Here is a 19,388-nt window from a genome sequence, read left to right as displayed (position 1 = left end):
CCTTTTCCTCATATTTGTGTTTCGAGTTTTGGCTTTGGGTTTCTTGCTTTTGGTTTACAAATGCCTGCATGCTCACCCCACCCTCCTGAAATTCATATTCCAGAGTGTGTCTGCATCTATACAGTACATATATATGCATGCTACATTACACATTCTATTACATAATTATGTATTCTAAAATCTAAAAAATAATTAAGGAGTCTGTTGGCAACATGGATGTGATTATAAAATAGCTACTAGTATAGTAGGTCAGAGTGAGAGAGTGTTTGGGAGCTTGATTCTGCCCTAGCAGAATCCAGTGCAAAGTCAGACTAGGTCTGCCATGCAGCTTCTAACCCATTCTCAACAATGCACTTAATTCATTCTAAGTAGCATGGATGATGACTTTCAAATCAAATAAGATAAGGCACAAGCTATAAGTTAAATTTTGGCATCAATTACAGTGCTGTCCTGAATGTTCATATTTATAATGCTTGAGTGCCTAAATGCACAGTGAGAAGACTGTGAACAGAGCAGAACTGCAGTTCCCATTAAAAGGCTCCTTATCTCCCATCACCTCTCCTGGTATATTTTTCCTTGATTTTTTTTCCTCAGATTTCTTTTTTTCCTTTTTTTTTTTTTTCTTTTTCCCTTTATTTTCTTCCATCCTTGAAGCCTGCAGAAGGGCAAAGAGTGAAGGACAGTGCTGCTTAGTATTTAGTCAACATTAAAACAGAAAAACTTTGACAGTTGAGCATCTCCCAAGCCCAAACTGGCAAATCCAGCTGCAAAACCCCAAACAATCCTGTTTCAAATGAAAAACTTTTTTCATTTGTTGAAAATGTTCCACGGTAGCTGCAGGGTATGCTGAGCCTGCCTAAGGGCAGGTTTAACTTACGTTGTGACCATTTAAGAAGGAAAACAACTCTCTTCTTCCACAATGCACTTTGACACTCAGCAAATAAATGTTACCATGACAGCTGTAAAGCCACTTGAGACACACAAACTCTTCAGTAAAGTGGTCCTCAACATCATGTTCTACAAACTAACCTGGAAACTCTGTTGTCATTAACATTTTTTTAAAACCCACATGCAATAGCTTAGAGTCATGTATTAGCATCACATTTTCCAATTGTTTTGGTGATAAAACAGCCAAGTCTCACATAATACTTTTTCAAGTAAAACATGATGTGTAGGGAGACCTGCCTCAGGTTGAATCAGTGCTAGAACACAAACATTCACCTCTGAATATTGGTCCAGCACTCTGCCCTCTAGCTTCTTTTGCTAAATCCTGCAGCCCAGCAAATTCTGACTGCAGTCACAGGCCAAAGAAATTCCATAGAAGGCACCCAGTGGCATGCTGTATCTTATCTTGCTCTGAGCATGAAAGAATTCAGAATCTGTGAGGTCAGTGCTGTCTGGAGTGGGGGCAAGCTGAAGGTGCACAAAGGAACCTGTTTTAAACAGAGCTGAATGGTGTGTAAAATGACTGCACTGACTGTCACAGAAAAATATTTTTCAATGATTGTAGTGTGCAGCTGTACATGAAGTATGTGCATATTTAGACCTAATTTGATATATACTCGCCATAGCTGTATGCATGAATCATATAATAGCTGTATTCTTGGTCAGTTGTGACTCTATACATGTAACCACTCAGTTACACAAGCAAAAGCAAGGATTGCCAATAGATGCCTTTTGCAGATTCATTTAATCATCTCTCTTTGACATTGTGGCCTTAGATTCAGTGCAAACAGAAGGACAATTTCACAGTTCTCACAATTTGCAGAATGAGACCTTGCTATGCAAGCATAATTTCTTGGCATGATTTTTCTCAAAATAGATTAATCTTTGTAGAAAATGAGAGCAGAGGCTAATGAGGGTTGAGGCACAGATGGGATGGCACCAGTAGCTACTTCATATAAACAGCGAAATAATAGTTTCTATCATGATATTTAATAAAATCCAGCCCTACCAGGATGCAGAGCTACAGGGGAACTTAGTTTGAAGTTAAATATGATGCTGCCTGGCTGTCTTCAGTGGAAATACATGACACATGATGTGTCTCATCTTGCCTTCTTCAATTTAATCACACTTTTAGTGACTAAACATAAAAAGTAAACAGTTCATTTCTCCTCAATAATAATACTCATTTTCTTTCTATACTGTTTACTTTGAATCACCAGAGCTTGTTTTTAGTGTCCTGTTCAATGTTTCATTCAAAGAACTTCACAAGCACCTTCCAACACTATTTTGAAGCTTCATCAATGTTCATTTGTATACTGATAAGCAATATAAATTTTCTGGAATTTTCTGCTCTCTCAGGGCAGGGGGAAGGGCTGTTTCTTGTTTGCTTATGAATCCAGCTCCACCCCTCAGTGAGAGAAAACTGAGAGCTATCTAGACTGGAATAAAGTTGCATTGTGGGTAATGTATGTATTATCCCTCCATTTACACATGGTGCTAAAATGTAAATGTTATTCAGGATGTGTTGCCTTCTATTAGGAATCCTGAATAATGAAATACTCTGGGGGAAAAAAGCAGCCCAGTGGGAAAAGCATCAAACTGCATTTTAGTAGTTATGGACTGACAGATAGGTGTTTGTGTCGTGATACATGTGCAAATAACAGTCACTGGCATTCATAATGGCATCTGGTAAATTGTTATGCTATTGTATGCTTGGAGGAAAATAATATGGTGTGTCTTTTGGCATAAATTGCCTTCTGAATAATCACAGAAGTGCATAAAAGCAGTAAACATCTGTACTAAGCAAGGCCAAACTCCATTTCTTTGCCTTAAACCATTTAAAATCATGAGTCAGAGATCCAGAATCACAAGATTGACTGATTAATGAATTTACCTTAGATTTTATTTTGCCTTCAAGAATTCTCTAGCCTAATGGCTGCCTCCTTGTTTCTTGTCTGCAGCCAGGAAGATTTTTTAAATGGTCAGCTGGTTACATTAAAAGTGAAGATTCTTTGCCACTTCCTGATACCATTTTGATTCTGTCCTTTGTTTTAAAGTAATACTTGGCAGAAAAGTTATAAATAAGTACATTAGCCAGAAGGTTGAGAGGGGGCTGGCTGCACTAAGTATTACAAGTAACTGTCAGATTAGTCACATGTGGCATTTTCCTCTTCAACCACTGAGCAACAGGTGAAGCTGAGCATTTATTTTACAATTAACAACTCAAGGGATATTTAAACAAACCAGTGCCTTCACCAGACCAAGTTTCTACTACTTCATAGAATCACAGAATAAGGTTGGAAAAGACCATGCCCACTAAAGAATGTCCCAAAGTGCCATGTCCACATGTTTTTTGAACACCTTGAAGGATGGTGACTCCACAGCCTCCCTGGGCAGCCTGTCCCAAGCCCTGATCACTCTTTCACTGAAGAAAGTTTTGCTAACATCCAATCTAAAACTCCTCTGACACAATTTAAGGCCATTTCCTTTTGTCATATCGCTTGTTGCTTGGGAGAAGAGACCAACCCCTACCTCACTACCACCTCCATTCAGGAAGCTGCAGAGCGGTCTCCCCTCAGCCTCCTCTTCTCCAGACTGAATAACCCAGTTCCCCCAGTCACTCCTCGTAAGAGTTGTTCTCTAGACCCTTCATCAGCTTCACTGCCCTTCTCTGGACACACTCCAGCCCCTCAGTGTCTTTCTTGTAGTGAGGAGCCCAGAACTGAACCTCCTATTCAAGTATTCACAGTGCTTGAGTATTTATTACATCTAAAACTTCTTTTATACTGTAGGCCTACATATATCCCCTAAAATACATCCCTCTGCATATGTGGAGCATGAAAAATTAATTCCATTAACAGGTATTCTTTAGCTAGGTCTCTAGAGCTCCTTGAGTCTGAATTACGCTGCATTTTCCAGTATCTTTTAAATTTTACATGTTCTAGATAAAAAACAGTTTCCTTTCAAAATCATTGCCCTCTTCTCTGTAATGGTGACAAGAGGGGAAAAGGATATTGAAAAGTTCCTTATCAGCATAAATAAATTAAAATATCTACTTCATAGAAGCCAAGAGAAATGAAGCTACTATTAAATGTTTTAAGAGGAAGTTGGAGGCAGAGATGACCAAAATGAAGCTACTCAGTCTAAATATACTAGCAACTCTCTCCACATGTGTACTTTTAAATGTCAGACAATCTATTAAAGCTGAAACAACTTTGAAGGTAAGGTGGCTGGAGAAGGGATTATGATACAATGTATTTAAGTAACAGGAGATCATATTTGCAGTTCTTCTGTATTTCACAGAATCACAGAATGGTAGAGTCTGGAAGGGTCCTCTGAGGATCCTCTAGTCCAACTCCCTTGCTAAAATAAAGCAAGGTCACCCAGAGAAGATTGCCCAGAACTGCATGTAGGTGAACAGCCCACTCCAGTGCACTGTCACCCTCAGAGCAAAGAAGTTATTACTCATGGTCAAATGTGTTCTAGTTCCTGTGTTCTAGTTTGTGCCTACTGCCTCTCGTCCTATCACTGGACACCACTGAAAACAGTCTGGCCCTGTCCTCTTGACACCCACTCTTTAGATATTGATAAGCATTGAGTAGATCTCTCTCTTCTCCAGGCTAAACAGCCCTAGGTCTCTCAGCCTTTCTTAGTCAGAGAGATGCTCCAGTCCCCTCAGCATCTTTGTAGTCCCCACCCGACTCTCTCCAGTAATTGCCTCTCTTGAACTGGAAAGCACAAAACATGACACTACTCCAGATGTGGCCTTACTAAGGCAGAGTGGGAGGAAAACCTCCCTTGATCTGCTGGTCACACTTTTCTTAATACACCTTAGAATACTAGTGGACTTCTTAGCCACAAGCACACACTGCTGGCTCCCGGTGAACTTGTCCACATTTGAAGGTTAAAACTCAGCTTTCTGTTACCAAGGCCAGACCTGTACTTCTGTAATGATGATCTCTATTGAGACTCCTCTGTCATTTTTCAGGGATTTCAAAGGTTTGCAAAAATTTCACAGTAGTAATCCTGTGTCATCCAGCAAGGGAGATCTACATACCCTATTTATAAACTTGTGCAAGTTCTACTTGCTGCAAATTGATGTTTAATTAGATATTTTTGCTTTTTTCATTATCCATCTTGCATGCATAATTGTCCTAAGTGTGCCCATGGGGTAGATTCACAGCTGTATATATAAACTGGACTGAGGCATCTGCTTGTACAGCTTCTCTGTAAATTTGGAGCTAGATATGTAAGAGCAAGTACATTACAGACAGTCTTGTTACGTATAATAAAGCATCATGTGCACCTACACTGGAGAATGGAGAGAGCAACCGTTCCTCTCCACTGACCCATTTATGAGCTGAGTGACAATGACTAGGAAAATGCAAGTGAGAGCCCAGGGCAAAATCAAAGAGGTGCTTCCAGGAGCTGCTGTGGCACAAGGTCCTTTTTGCAGAGTTTAGTGGGTTTGCATTGCATAAGAGGCAGGAAGGATGTGGTAAAACTGCCTCTAACCTTTCAGCAACTTCTTATGCTACAAAATGCCAGCAAGTGCATGGTAAGGACATGGGTAGACTGGGCTGTGCTGCCTTCTTGTCCCGCCGGGTAGCATCAGGGTCTTCTCACTGATGTGCAGAGCTCCCCTTGGGCTTTCTGTCTACTAATATATATGGCTCACAATTTTAGTAGGGAATTAAAAGATTTTTCTTTGCTGAACACTGTTATGCTATCAGGTTTGTATTGTTCCTTTGGCTTTTGACAAGCAAAAGCTCTGTGACAAAGTTCATCATCTTTCCAGCACATTCTGGGCTGGAAGCTACTCTGTTTACAATAGCTAGCAGCACCCTCACATGGGTTTGGTCAGCTGCTGACCAGGTGAAATGATTGTAACAGCTCCTCATTCACACTTCCCTTGTTGCTTCACAGATGCATTATTTGTAATGACATGTGGCAGCACAGTTGCTAAATGCTTAGCAAAAATAATTATGGCATTGCTGTGACTGAGTGGTTCATCCAGAACTAGCTCTGGTGGATATATCAGGAAAACACGTTGCTAAGGGGCAGCTCACTTATGTTTCAGGAAATCCTTATCAGTAAAGATGACGTATTCTTCTAACACGACCAGTATTGCCAGCTCAGGATTCTACCCCAAGTTCCACAGTATTTGCACTTCACAATGGGGTGACTTTCTTTCAGACAATTGTCCATAAATTGCCTCACTTTACAGAAAGATCGTTTGTGTGCACGGGCCAAGGTACCCCAAACCTGGGACTATGGATTTATACTTTTTTATCACAGTTCTGCCACTGACCTGTCTGGTGGCTTTCAGCAACCCATTTCCTCCCTCTGGGCTTCATATACCCTCTAAGGAAATGGCATAATTTAATTTACTGTGAAAGGTATGACTATCATTTGCATTGACCATTGGATTCTTAGGATAATGGATGGATGCCCGTTTAATAGAGAGGGCACTCCTGGCAGCTCCTTTGGCAAGAGGATGCCTGCCCTGTGACAGGAGCTATTCAGCACCATTTTAGGCAAAGAGAAATCTGATGGTTTTAGTCATGTAGTGCTGGTGAAGGGAAAATAAGAAAGATGCAGAGAGTTTCCAAGGTGATTCTGTTCTACTCATTTGGGCAAAGTTTAATTTTTGAATGCAACAATTTTGTTCCCATCACCTCCCCATTGACATTCACAGTGCTTTAGGACAGCTTTTTCTTGAGTCACAGCCACATATTTCACCCTGGTTTCAAACATAGTATGTTTTAGAGGCATCATGTAGGCATCTTGCTTTTTGGACTGCCTATTTTAGGATTTCCTTTTTTACCTAATGATTTCATTTTTATGTAGTCCCTTTTCTGGTAATTAAGTCCCTGTATGCTAGATGCAGCAAGCCCCTCATCCCCCACAACTGTATTGTGGTTGTTACCCACTTAAGCCCTTTTGAAACGAGTCCTGAACACCACACAACATGAAATCTAGAATGGTATCTTTTCTTGCAAGTTCCAAGATTAGCTGTTTGATGAAGCAGTCATTTATTGTGTCCAAAATTATTTATACCTAAATTTTGTCCTGAAGAGACAGTGATCCAGGCTGTATGAGGGGAGTTGAAATGTTCTACTGCTGATATTGTCTGTAATTTACAGCTTCTCCTTAAAACTTCAGCTCCTGTAGTCTTGCAAGCTTTTTTCATCAAAACCTGAAATTTCCAGAGTAATATTTAAGTCTACTTTATTCACTCAACATATTTTTTTGACTGAGGTGGCTATGCAAGTATTAACAACCTCTGTAAACAGGAACAAACCACACAGGAGAAGAGCCTCCTTAACCTAGTCCCTGCAGAGCCATTTGGAACAAATGTCTGTGTGCATAATATGTTTTTTTCTAATTAGCATCTCTGGCAATAAGCCACTTGGGTACATTTGATATGCTTTTATCTTAAGATTACATTTGCATTTGCTGCTAGGTAGCTCTGACATCTTCATTCTTGTTTTAGATCTCTGTCATAACACAATCATTGTGTGAACAGTACTCTAGCCCCTATTTGTGTATGACTCAGGCTTACCTACAGTGATGGGCTCCACAATCATACCAAATAAGGAGTATTTTATTTGTAACTTGTCTCTTAGAAGTCAATAATTATTGTTGTAAAAGTTCCAGGGCAGATTTATTAATTTCTGAGCCATATAACAACTCCAAGATATAAGCTGCAAAAGCCAAGAGAATAGTTGATAAGTAAGTTTTCTGAAGAGACTGTGATTCCAATATTATTCCAAAAAAAATTATAAAGGTCATTCAAACTCTATGTGACAGACTGAGGAACAGATTTTAATGATTTTTCCAAAGTTTTGAAGAGCTGGATAGAGAACAAGTCCTTTCCTTAGTCCCATATTCCAACCACAAAACTTTTTCCTACCACGGAGCACTTAGGACTTTCAAAAAATCATTTTCCAGAGGCACGTTCACCATTGGTGTTATAAACTGCTACAGCTCTTCTGAAATCAGTTGATCTATTATTGATTATATCAACTGAGGATCTGCCACAGGACTCTCCAGCAAAAATAAGTAAGTACAAAATGAACATCAAATGAAATTGCTTCCATAAACATTAGAAATACATAGTAACAGGATTTCTTGTGCCATGAAGAATCCCATTATTTTCAACATTTTTATGCTAAAACTGAACCTTTCTTTTCTTTCAATTCTTGGAATTCTTCAGGTCACAGCAGGAACTGCTGTCTGAATCAGATCAATTGTTCATCTAATTCAGTTAAGGCATTTTCACTATTAGGTTCCTTACCAGCTGCTTCAGTGAAAAGTTTCGAGTCTTTATTCTGAAGGGAAAAAAAGGGATGGAAAATGTCGTAGCACTGCAAAGCTACCTCTCAGACATTGCTTTAGGAGATTAGAAACAGGAAAAACAAACTGCAACAATAAGGTGAAGTGACTGCTACAAATCAGACAGCAATCTGATTCAGTTCACCACACAGACTTTTTCATGCTTTATGTGCTTAATCAGATTTTAGATAATGTCCATTCATTAAGAAAAACATTACTGTTTTCCCAGCCTAGTAGATAGCTTTCTCCAAACAGCTTTGTACTCCACTCTCTCTCTTTACCAGAAGAGCCTGTTAAGTGTTCAGGTGAAAACCATAGAACAGAAAATACTAAGACAAAATTGGAAATCTTTTACACACTCTCAGTCAAGATTTGTTCACCTCTAATGCCACAAGAGGACTGAGAAAAAGTGTTCCAGCCACACTAATGGGAACATGTACTGGGCTGTTGTCACTGTAACAACAACATGATGAAGTAAATACCATGATGCCACCCATATGAGCTCTACTATAAATCCTTTTCAGCCCTCCAAGCCCTACAGAAATCACATTGTGTTACGTCAGTGCTGCTCTATAATTGCAAAATAGCCCCAGATTTCCAGCAAAACCAAGGGGGTAGTGGTAGAAAAAAATATTTCCACACATCTGAGATCCGAAAGTTAATCAAGTGTAATTTATCAACTTGCAATACCAGTAATAATCAAGCATTCATAGCAAGCTCTTGTGTCTAACACTTAATGCTTACAATACAGCCACTATGCATTCATACAGGTGTGAGGATTGGAGACAGCAGGAATTACAGGTGATAGATTAAATCTATTGACTAACACTATAAACCATATTGTTCATTTAAAAGGAGATTAAAATATTGTATCTAGGTTTACTTAAAGAAGATGTTACCCCGTGAGTGACCAAAAGCCTCCTTAACCCCTTAATGTGTATAATGTGTATAAGAGGACCCTTTTCTCAAGGGTCCTCTTAATGTGTTTTTCAGTGCTACAGTTCACAGCATTGCCTCAGAAATCATTCACAGGGTGAAAAATGAAGGCCAAGCAGCTGAGTGGAAATAGCTAAAGCAACTTCTTAGTTGACTTTATCTTCAATGCATGTCTTAAAACTCTGTCACAACTTTACATTTAAGAGAAAAAAAAATGTGCCTGGGAATGGTGAAGTATGGGATTAAGACCAAAAAGGAAAGAGCTGGAGCTAGAATTCCCAGATATTTGAAACAACAGTTGACATGCAAGTCTTCAGGTAGGTAAGAAACCACAACAGAATTTAATAGACATTCTCTAAGCATCTAAAATGCTGCCATATCTAATCGTTGTGGAAAATCATCGTATACGTCTCAAGCAAGGCAGCCAAAAACCTTTCCCTGATGTTCTGCAGGCTCCTCAACTATGTAAGATGGACACACATCACCCCCACGCAGCTTAGGGCTTTTGTGGAGCAGGAAGTGTAGTGATAGGTGCTGCAAAAAAAATCTTCTGAGTATATTAATACTTCTGCCTTCATAGATTAATGAAGAAAAATGTGTGTGATCATGCACTTAAAGGCTTCCTCATAATGCATATGCACAAGGAACCAAATGAAGGCTGCACAGGCAACCATAATTCTGGCATTTCCTAAGTTTTTTAGTGCTAGCCTTTAAAATCTTAATAACACACTCTTAATATAGTGGCTTTCCAGTATATAATTATCTGAAAGTCCGTATGTGATGTTTTCTCAGTATCTGGGGAACGTTTCATGTTGTGCTTTAAAAAGATCCTGAAGAATAATCATTATTTAACTAAAACATCTTTGGTTTTCTTTTCATTTTGCTTTTGTGTGGAAGCCACAGAACAGCTTCTCACATACCAGATGAATAATGTGTAGGAAGAGTGAGAGAGGAAGGGAATTGATGACTCTTTTTTTTTTTAAGTATGTGAATTTAATTTCACCAAGCACTTGATTTTGATCATAATGCACATCCAGATTTGTTTTTCTAAAAGCATCTCCTTCTGAATGCTTCAATAAGTTGTTCTGTATGTTACTGAAAAAGTTCATGTTTTACAAAATAATACATTTCTGTTCAACTAATTTTTTTCAGCTGTAGGTTGAAAATGAACATACATCAATGTCTTAAGTACTGGGAAGCAAGAAAACATTATGCATCTTCAAACTACACAGCAAAATGCAGTTATAGGCACACTGGGCAGCTGTTAAGACAGCCTGACCAGATTTAAAGCTTTCTCAGAAATAAATTTCGTACACTATTGGAGTTTTCAGAGAAACTCTGCTTCTCAGCAGTGCCAGGAGGAAAGAGACCTGCTATCCAATACATATCTGAACTAAAAAGCATTGTGACACTTACAGTTGGAGAAATTCCCCATTCCCTGCACATCCTCCTCCAGCTCCTCTGCAAGATAACTGTAGACATAAATCCCTCTCCCTACTGAAAATGTGCATATCGATATTGAAATGGAGCACATGTAATAGTTATGCAATTAGTCTGCCAGAACCATCTCTGATTCTGAGTTTTGGAGGAATACGTTCACAGTAATGAAATGCATGATTCTCAGGGCATTAAGTATGAAAGAACCACCCCACTTTCCAGCTATGTTTTTCTACACTCCTAATGATCACAGAGATAACACATTCTTGCATATTTTTTTTCACAAGCAAAACATCACAAGGGTCCTAATTCCTTAATGTTAAAAGCTGCATACCCTCAGAAACGTGTTTAAAATGCCCAAAGCTTCACAGTATGTAATATCCACCCACCTCAGTTAAAACTCCAAGCAAATACAATAGATCAGTTTAACAAAATAAGGCATCAGTAGCAGGAAATAAGTATTCATCCATTTTTCTATTCATTTCTTCTATTCCTTGCTACTTACCTCTGAGTGCTGCTGTTGCTCGGAGCACAGAGAATGCAGCAGCTCAATACGAGGAAGAAAATGTTTTTTTCCTTTCACCCTCCGTTGCTGTTCTTCCTTGAAACCCTTCACTTTTTTCTTTTCAAGTTGCATAGATATACAAGGATGGACTCTTTGGGCTCTCTCCAGGTCTGTTGATATTATGTAAAACAGATGAATGTGTTTCCTATTTTAACCATGAAAATCATGTCTTCTCTGACAGGAGCCTGGATCATTAATAGTATACTGTATGCAACTGTGAAAGCCCACGTAATGCTCAGAATTGGGCTCAGTTTTCTAAATGAAGAACCAGATGAAAATCTGCAAATCAACTTCTCTCTGTTGCAGAAGTTTCTTTTTTCCTCTTCTGTAGAAGCTGGAAGTCACTGCTTAACCAATACAGATTTTTCATTGGAAATGCTGGTGGCCTCCACACTTGGTTTAACACCAGAAACAAACACACTGGAGTTGTTTTGGTCAATAAAGTGCCTCTAACCTCACTCTAACTTCAGTCAGCTACCACATCAAACCTGTGATTCCTTTCTCCCAAGGCAATTTTGTCTTCCAGCACTGTCAGCAAATTGCTTCAGCACTGTTTGGAAAGATTCCATCTTAAATTACAGTAGTGAAAGCCTGTTCTGGGCTTTTCCCCTGTTTTTTCTAGAATATTTAGATTTCATATTATTCCCTACCCAGGCTCAATCGTACTTCCCAAAATGCAGGAAAAAAGTCTTCCTGCAATCCTAAATGTCTTCATTAGGGAGACTGAACACTGAAGTGTTTTGGAAAGGCAGATGCTCTAGGTTTAAAAGAAACAGGAGAGGACTCTCAGTGAACAGCTGCACTACTCTCAGCTTCAAGCGAGCCATATCTCAGAATGGTTTTGTACATTATTTTGTCACTGGGAACATATTATTACCATCTAAATTTAAAAACACTGGCTTTCTTGCATGAAGGCAAAAGCAGACTTTAAACCACAATGACTGTTCAGTTCAAGCATTCTACGCTGATGATGCAGAAAATAAGATCAAAATGAGAAACAGTTCTTGTCTGAGAAGATCTTTGCTTGCAAGGTTTCTGCACAGAACTAGCCAAAGCCACAGGTACAGCAATTCTTGTACACTTTCAAATACAATCACTATTCACAGTTCTTTGTCAAAATCTCATTCTGCAGCTGCCTCAACTCTTTGTTGATTGCTCAGAAATGTCTTGTCTCTACTATGGAGCAGTATTATTTTACATCTCTTAGTAGATGGATATGTTGGACATTAAACTCATGTTCCAAAGTAATAATTTTTCAGTTCTAAAGGAAAGTATTTTTTTAAATAAACCAAGCACTGTCTGCTTCTGCAGATATTAGGTCATGTAATTCTTGGAACAGTGTTCTGGCAAACAATTCTTTTTTAGAGCACTGAGCACACCTCTTGCCCTTAAAATGGCTAGTGAACATCCAGGGTTTCTCCAAAAGGGGAGAAAATCTAAACAAAAATTTGAAAGAATCTTATGAATTTAAACTAAACCACAGTCATATTTTTGCCCCATGAAATAGATACTAACTTTTTTTTCCTCTTACTGAGTTCTTATATATCCATGCACATTTACTTTCCAGAATAGTTTAGTAAGTGAATGTTCCATTACAACTCAGGTAAATTGCTTGTTCTGAAAGCAGCACACAAATCATATGGATAATATAAGATTGATTTATGCTAGTTCAGTGAACATACGTAAAACAGGGGCACAACCCTTCAGTCATAAACAAGATTTCAACACAAAACCTGTTATTTATTCCCTGAGGCATAATTTAAAGCAAGTTAAATGAAGTACTGCTTCAGTGACTATTAACATCATTGGGAGTCTTATAATTAATGTCAATGGCATAACTTAGGTCAACATTTTGTGTGTGTGCACGTAGAGATGTGTGTGTGTATATATATATATATATGACCCTATTAAGGACTTCCTTACATATCCTGGGCTTAATCTTTGCATTTCAGAAGTATCTAATTCTCTCTAGAAGAGGATGCAGTCCAGAAATTTGGGAACTTTTCTTTTTGATAAATCTGGCTTTCCTGATTGTTTTTATGCAATTACATCTGAAGTGTAGATGAAATATCTTAAAGATCCTTAATGAAACAAGTTGGGGAGGAAAAATCCTGATTTTTCTTTTAATATTTAGTAGAAGTTTGCCAGTGAGCATTATCCTGACCCTTCAATCAGTATTCATTAATCTAATTGTTATTCAGTAAGCTCTTCCTATTACCATCTCTCAGGCATGTGCTTCAAAGTCTAATGATCCTTCAGTGTTGTAACATAAGAGAAAGGATGTTGAGTCCCATCTCATTGAGAAGGAAGCTGAGATCCAGCAAAGTTCCTAAACATGTGCATAAATTAAAGCATGCAGTCTTAACAAGGTTAATAGGATTCATCTGTCAGATGCCTTATGCACAAACATGTGTCTCTGAGTTTTAAAACCACATTTTGCTAAGCTTCTAAATGCTTCAAATTTAGGCACACAAGTTTGAATATCTGGAAAAAGCTTCTTAAATGTTTTGCCAAAAAAATAAACCAGAACTTTTCTTGTTTAGAGGTTTATATGAATTGTTACTCTTAAGGCCAACAGAACAGGTTGTTCGCCAATGGGAAGTGTTGCATCATGGCCACACAGGTTGCTGGAGGCCTTCTGAGGCTGACTGCAGTGACCAAGGCAAGTCAAAAATGTTCATACAAGACTGAGCTAACATGAACGAACATACTGACAGAGTTGATGGTTTGTACTCCTGCTGATGGGCAAACTTCCCCAAAAGCTTGGAATGGCTTAACACCAGATTCAGATTTTTCCATTGCTTTTTTGCATAATACTCAGAACTCTCATTTATATACTTCAATATATGAAGTAGCAATTTACAGTGCAGGAATAAATAAATAATCTCTACAGTGGATTCATGCCTCTTTAAAACATATCTTTAACAACCTGAAATCCCTTCACACCCTGTGGTGCTGTCCATGTACTGGAAATGTTTTTGTTAAGCTTTTCTTAGCAAACACACTTCATAGAATCACCGAATCACCAAGGTTGGAAGACACCTCAAAGATCATCAAGTCCAACCTGTCACCACAGACCTCATGACTAGACCATGGCACCAAGTGCCACATCCAATCCCCTCCTGAATACCTCCAGGGATGGTAAGTCCACCACCTCCCTGGGCAGCACATTCCAATGGCTAACAACTCTCTCAGTGAAGAACTTTCTCCTCACCTAAAGCCTGAACTTCCCCTGGTGCAGCTTGAGACTGTGTCCCCTTGTTCTGGTGCTGGTTGCTTGAAAGAAGAGACCAAATCCCTCCCGGTTACAACCTCCCTTCAGGTAGTTGTAGAGAGCAATAAGGTCTCCCCTGAGCCTCCTCTTCTCCAGGCTAAACAATCCTAGCTCACTCAGCCTCTCCTCACAGGGCTTGTGCTCAAGGCCTCTCCCCACCCTTGTTGCCCTTCTCTGGACACGTTCAAGTGTCTCAATGTCCTTCTTAAACTGAGGGGCCCAGAACTGAACGCAGTACTCAAGGTGTGGCCTAACCAGTGCAGAGTACAGGGGCACAATGACTTCCCTGCTCCTGCTGGCCACACTATTCTTGATGCAGGCCAGGATGCCATTGGCCTTCTTGGCCACCTGGGCACACTGCTGGCTCGTGTTTAGGCAGCTGTGAACTTTGTAAACCATCCTAAATATTTCATATAAAAATGTATACATGTGGTAATAGTTTTGGGTATTAGAGTCTATATTTCAGCTATTATTGTATTTCTGTATTAGAAGACATTCGTTTATTTATAAAATCATAGATCTCCTTTCATTACAGCTAAAATCTAAGGTATTCTTTGCTGGTACTGAATTATGACCCCTTTCATTAAAACTGGGCAACATTCCATCTTTCCATCTTGTTTTATTGTGCAGTTCATTTAAAAGCTTTTCAATAAAAAGAAATTAAATTGTCAAAGTTACCAGATAATTGCTTGAGCAATTGATCTAGCACAGACTTGGCATACAAAACCCTCTATGGGTACCAAAAAAGCTTGTTTCCCCATTGAGGAAGGATGGGGCAGACTGGCTAGATTCTCTCTTGAAAATTCAAGGTGTTTTGCTTCCAATTCCTGTTTTCAAGAAAAAAAAATCATCATGTAAAAATCTGTCTATCAGAATACTAAGTGCTAATTTTAGAACTCTTCAAATAGAATCAGCAGACTCTTTGAAGCACTCACACCGAAGGAAGATTGGCATTTGAGGAATCTCTCTTAAACAGGTTTTAAATTAGGTGAAATTAGGGCTATAACTTATTCAGTATTTCTTACTCATAAATTGTGTTTGAACTCAATTTTGAGACTTTCTTCTATCAGATGTAATGAATACCTACAGAAAAGATGTATTTATAAAAATTGGAAATAACTTCTCTTTAAACCAGAACCTCTGAGACTAAATTTAGAAAGACTACAGAATGAAATACTTGTTCCCCTGTTGTCACAAACTTGAAGACATCTCTTATTTTAAAGCCTTTTTCATTTGAATACACTTAACATGCTTGGAGCACTTTGTTACTACTTCAGTAAATAACATCTGTAACCTCTTCTGATTTGGAATTACACATTATAATTAGTAGAGAAATGAGACCAGATATTCCAATATATTTCTGGAATTATCTTTAAAATGTCCTAAAAAGTATCTTCAAAAGCTACAAAACTAATATACCACTATCCCTGTGTCTCTTGACCAACTTAATTTGGATATTTTTGTTTCTTAAATGTGGCAATAAGTTCCTTTTATTTTCTCAATGAGGCCTTTAGTAATTTTTTTATCATCTGTCACAAAAATTTGTTGTATGTGTAAGCAATTTAATGCTTCACTGAAAGGTTGTTATGCAACTGAATTGTATGAAATCCCATCCAAGCCCAGAAATTATTCTAAGGGGGAAACAGCAAAGTGGTGAAAGGCTGGGAATTTAAATATGTTTTCTGTTTGCATTTATATCTTTTATATGTGACTTTATATAGCTACTCTGTTACCCTCTGTAAGAGGGAAGAAAAGATTAGGTAATTTGTGCTGAGAGGTCAGCTGCTGCCTATTCCCAGCACAAGTCAAGACTTCAGATTCATAATCCAGCGAGTGGGGTATATGTAGCACTGTATCTGTTTCACATAGATCTGAAATGATTATTTCAACAGTGTACCACTGCTTTTTTCATTTCATGTTAGTTTTTCAATCAGAAGCCACTCAATGCAATGCTGAGCTATTATTAAAATCATTAAGCCTGGTCTTAACAGCGTAGGTGAGGAAAGATAAATGCAGTATTCCAACTGCAGTAATGTCAGAGCTCAAGAGTTTTCTCTCAATACTTGTTACAACCCTGTAAATGAATACAGGAATGGAAAATATTATCAATTGGTAGAGCTGTCACTGACACAGCTTATTAGCTACTGTGGCTATATACAGCTGAGTGTGAGGATCAAGGTGTAATTAATGCACGGGGCAGATTCTGCCAGTATTGCTTAGCCACGTCACTACCTCATACATATTTCTGTTGACCATTGTTGTGATTATCTATACAGCAAAGCATCACCCTGTGAATGAAAGCCGAATCATTTGACTCTAAACTGATTATATATAAGTACTACTCCAAAAGAAGTGAAAGACCTAACATTGCATTTCACTGGCAATGATTTCCACAGGAATAAGAGCTCATCCTAAGGAATTTGACAAAATAAAGAAGTGTAATCAGGCTATACGTTTGTTTCTGCAGTCACAAGATACAGCTTCATAATTTAGTTTCTTTTCCAAGCACAGCGTCCTCTGAGAAACTAGGGACTCTTCCTTCATGTTTGACTAGATGATCTTCTGCAATCCCTTCCAACCTGAATCACCCTGTGATCCTATGATCTTTTTATGTAATCCTTACAAATAAAATCCATGTCCACATCCATCAATTATTTACCTGTGTTTTTACAGATGTCCCAAATGTATGCTTTTGACCTTCAGGCAGAAACACTGAAATACAACATAAAATTCCACTTGACCATAGTTGGAAAAGCTTAGAAGCTTATAAATTATCCACTATTCTAGACTGCTAGAGGAACTTTTGTAAAACAAGAAATAGTAAGTCAGGTTCATTTTGGCTCAGTACAAAAAAAAAAAAAAGCAACCAGCAGATGTGGAACAATTGCTGACAAGCCAGCAATTGGTACTGTTTAAATTCTTGGGATGAATTTTTGTCTTTGTAATTGAACTTGCTAGTTTGAGCTTCAAATTAACTTTTGAGGGAAGCTTTACAGATATTACAGAATAGAATAGAATAGAACAGAACAGAACAGAGCAGAATTAACCAGGTTGGAAAAGACCTCAAAGATCATCAAGTCCAACCTATCATCCAACACCATCTAATCAAATAAACCATGGCACCAAGTGCCTCACCAGTCTCTTCTTAAACACTTCCAGTGATGGTGACTCCACCACCTCCCTGGGCAGCCCTTTCGAATGGCAAATCACTCTTTCTATGAAGAACTTCTTCCTAACATCCAGCCTAAACCTCCCCTGGTATGCCTTGAGACTGTATCCTCTTGTTCTGTTGGTGGTTGCCTGGAAGAAGAGACCAACCTCCACCTGGCTACAACCTCCCTTCAGGTAGTTGTAGACAGCAATAAGGTCTCTTCTGAACCTCCTCTTCTCCAGGCTAAGCAACCCCCAGCTCCCTCAGCCTCTCCTCATAGGGCTTGTGCTCCAAACCCATCACCAGGTTTGTTGCCCTTCTCTGGACATAATAACACACACAATATGTATTTCTCTTCTCACCTGTTAAAATAAGATCTTTGTAACTTCTAACATTCATTGTCACATAGCATATCACTTGAAATATGGGTGTTCATTTTTGCATCATCCAACATAAAAACAAGTGAAAAGAGCTGTATCAAAAGCAGTAACACTGAACTGCAATTCCCTTTAATATTTTCTCCTATCTCTTCTCCCATAATAAGACCCTTCATAATCTCTCTTGCCTCGTGATCTTTCAAGAGAAGAATCAATGAGAAGGCAATTTGTACACTGTATAAAAGTACACATTTTGTTTGCAGTCAGTTCTGAAACCATGGACTTTTGCCCTCTCTGTAAAGGATAAACCATTGAACAAATGAATATAAGCATAGTGCACATTACACATGCCATACCCTTGAAACCGCATTTTCATAGCTCTGAGGACAAACACTGACTAATATTTTTGAGCATAGACATGGATCCAAATCAGCATGTCATGAATTGTTGAAATTTAGTCTAATAATGCTTTCATGGACTGCTGATTTAGGCCCCTCTTTATCAGCCTCCTTCAAAAATGCCTATATGAATTTGAGACTGGCTCTACATTAATCAGATAATAAGCATAAGCCATGCCATACATTGTATAAGTCCTCAGAAACACAGATCTAGCACTAGCACTGGCAGTGTCAGTGATGTATTCATTGCTTCCAGGGGAAGACCACTGCAGTGTTCAGCACCAAGGTCAGCTCAGGACTCCCCCACAGCCTGTAGAATTGCAGAACGCCAGTTGGAAGCAACCCTAAGGATCATCTGGTCCCACCTGCAGGCTTCACCTGCAGACAGGTAGATAGCCATTTCCACTCCCTTATACAGATACATCTAGTCTTCAACAAACCTAGAGATTCTTTCTGTGTTTAGCTGACTTATATTTCCTTTGAATGTGAACTTGAAACATGGCAAGGCATTGGGTAGATTGAGATTAATCTATTCCCAACCTTAAATTGATCTAGATGCATGTGAAATGTTTAGAAGGCAACTATATATTTTGTACCGGTAAAAAGGTAAATGAGGTCCTAATGATTTATTACAAGCCAAGGAGTGCTTTAATTTATGGGAGAATGAATTGTCAGAGGTTCTGAACAAGACTTTGGCAACCCACCAGTGACAACAAAGCCACACTGACAGTGTAAAACTTCTAAAACGTCCAACTGGTTGTGCAGGTTATTGTGCTGGGGTAGTAGATAATTCTGGTATGCAGCCCAAAAGAACCCTGAAACTGCAGTAAGGTTAGAAAATGTTCCCATGGCAGTAGCCTAGAATCTCTAGTATCACTAGAGAACATCGCAAGGATGCATACAGGAAATGCCAAAATGAAAAATCAATCACTGTACATGTACAAGTGACCAGACAGGTATAGTATTG

At 38.7% G+C, this 19,388-nt stretch overlaps 1 protein-coding gene across 3 annotated transcripts in view; it reads right to left on the bottom strand.

The window, feature by feature from the left end:
- PHACTR3 (phosphatase and actin regulator 3) overlaps positions 1-19,388 on the bottom strand; it is a 111,775-nt gene that overhangs the window by 68,704 nt on the left and 23,683 nt on the right. The window contains exon 1 of one of the 3 annotated variants that reach the window (XM_054173549.1): positions 11,162-11,399. The exons of the other annotated variants lie outside the window; for them this stretch is intronic. The gene's annotated coding sequence lies outside the window, so the exon portion shown is untranslated. Of the gene's footprint in view, positions 1-11,161; positions 11,400-19,388 lie in introns of those variants that run through there. 3 annotated transcript variants of the gene reach the window in all.

Source organism: Dryobates pubescens, chromosome 26, assembly GCF_014839835.1.
Source record: "Dryobates pubescens isolate bDryPub1 chromosome 26, bDryPub1.pri, whole genome shotgun sequence".
Lineage (NCBI taxonomy): Eukaryota > Metazoa > Chordata > Aves > Piciformes > Picidae > Dryobates > Dryobates pubescens.
The sequence above is the reverse complement of the archived record's forward strand: the minus strand, read 5'-3'. Positions and strand labels throughout refer to the sequence as shown.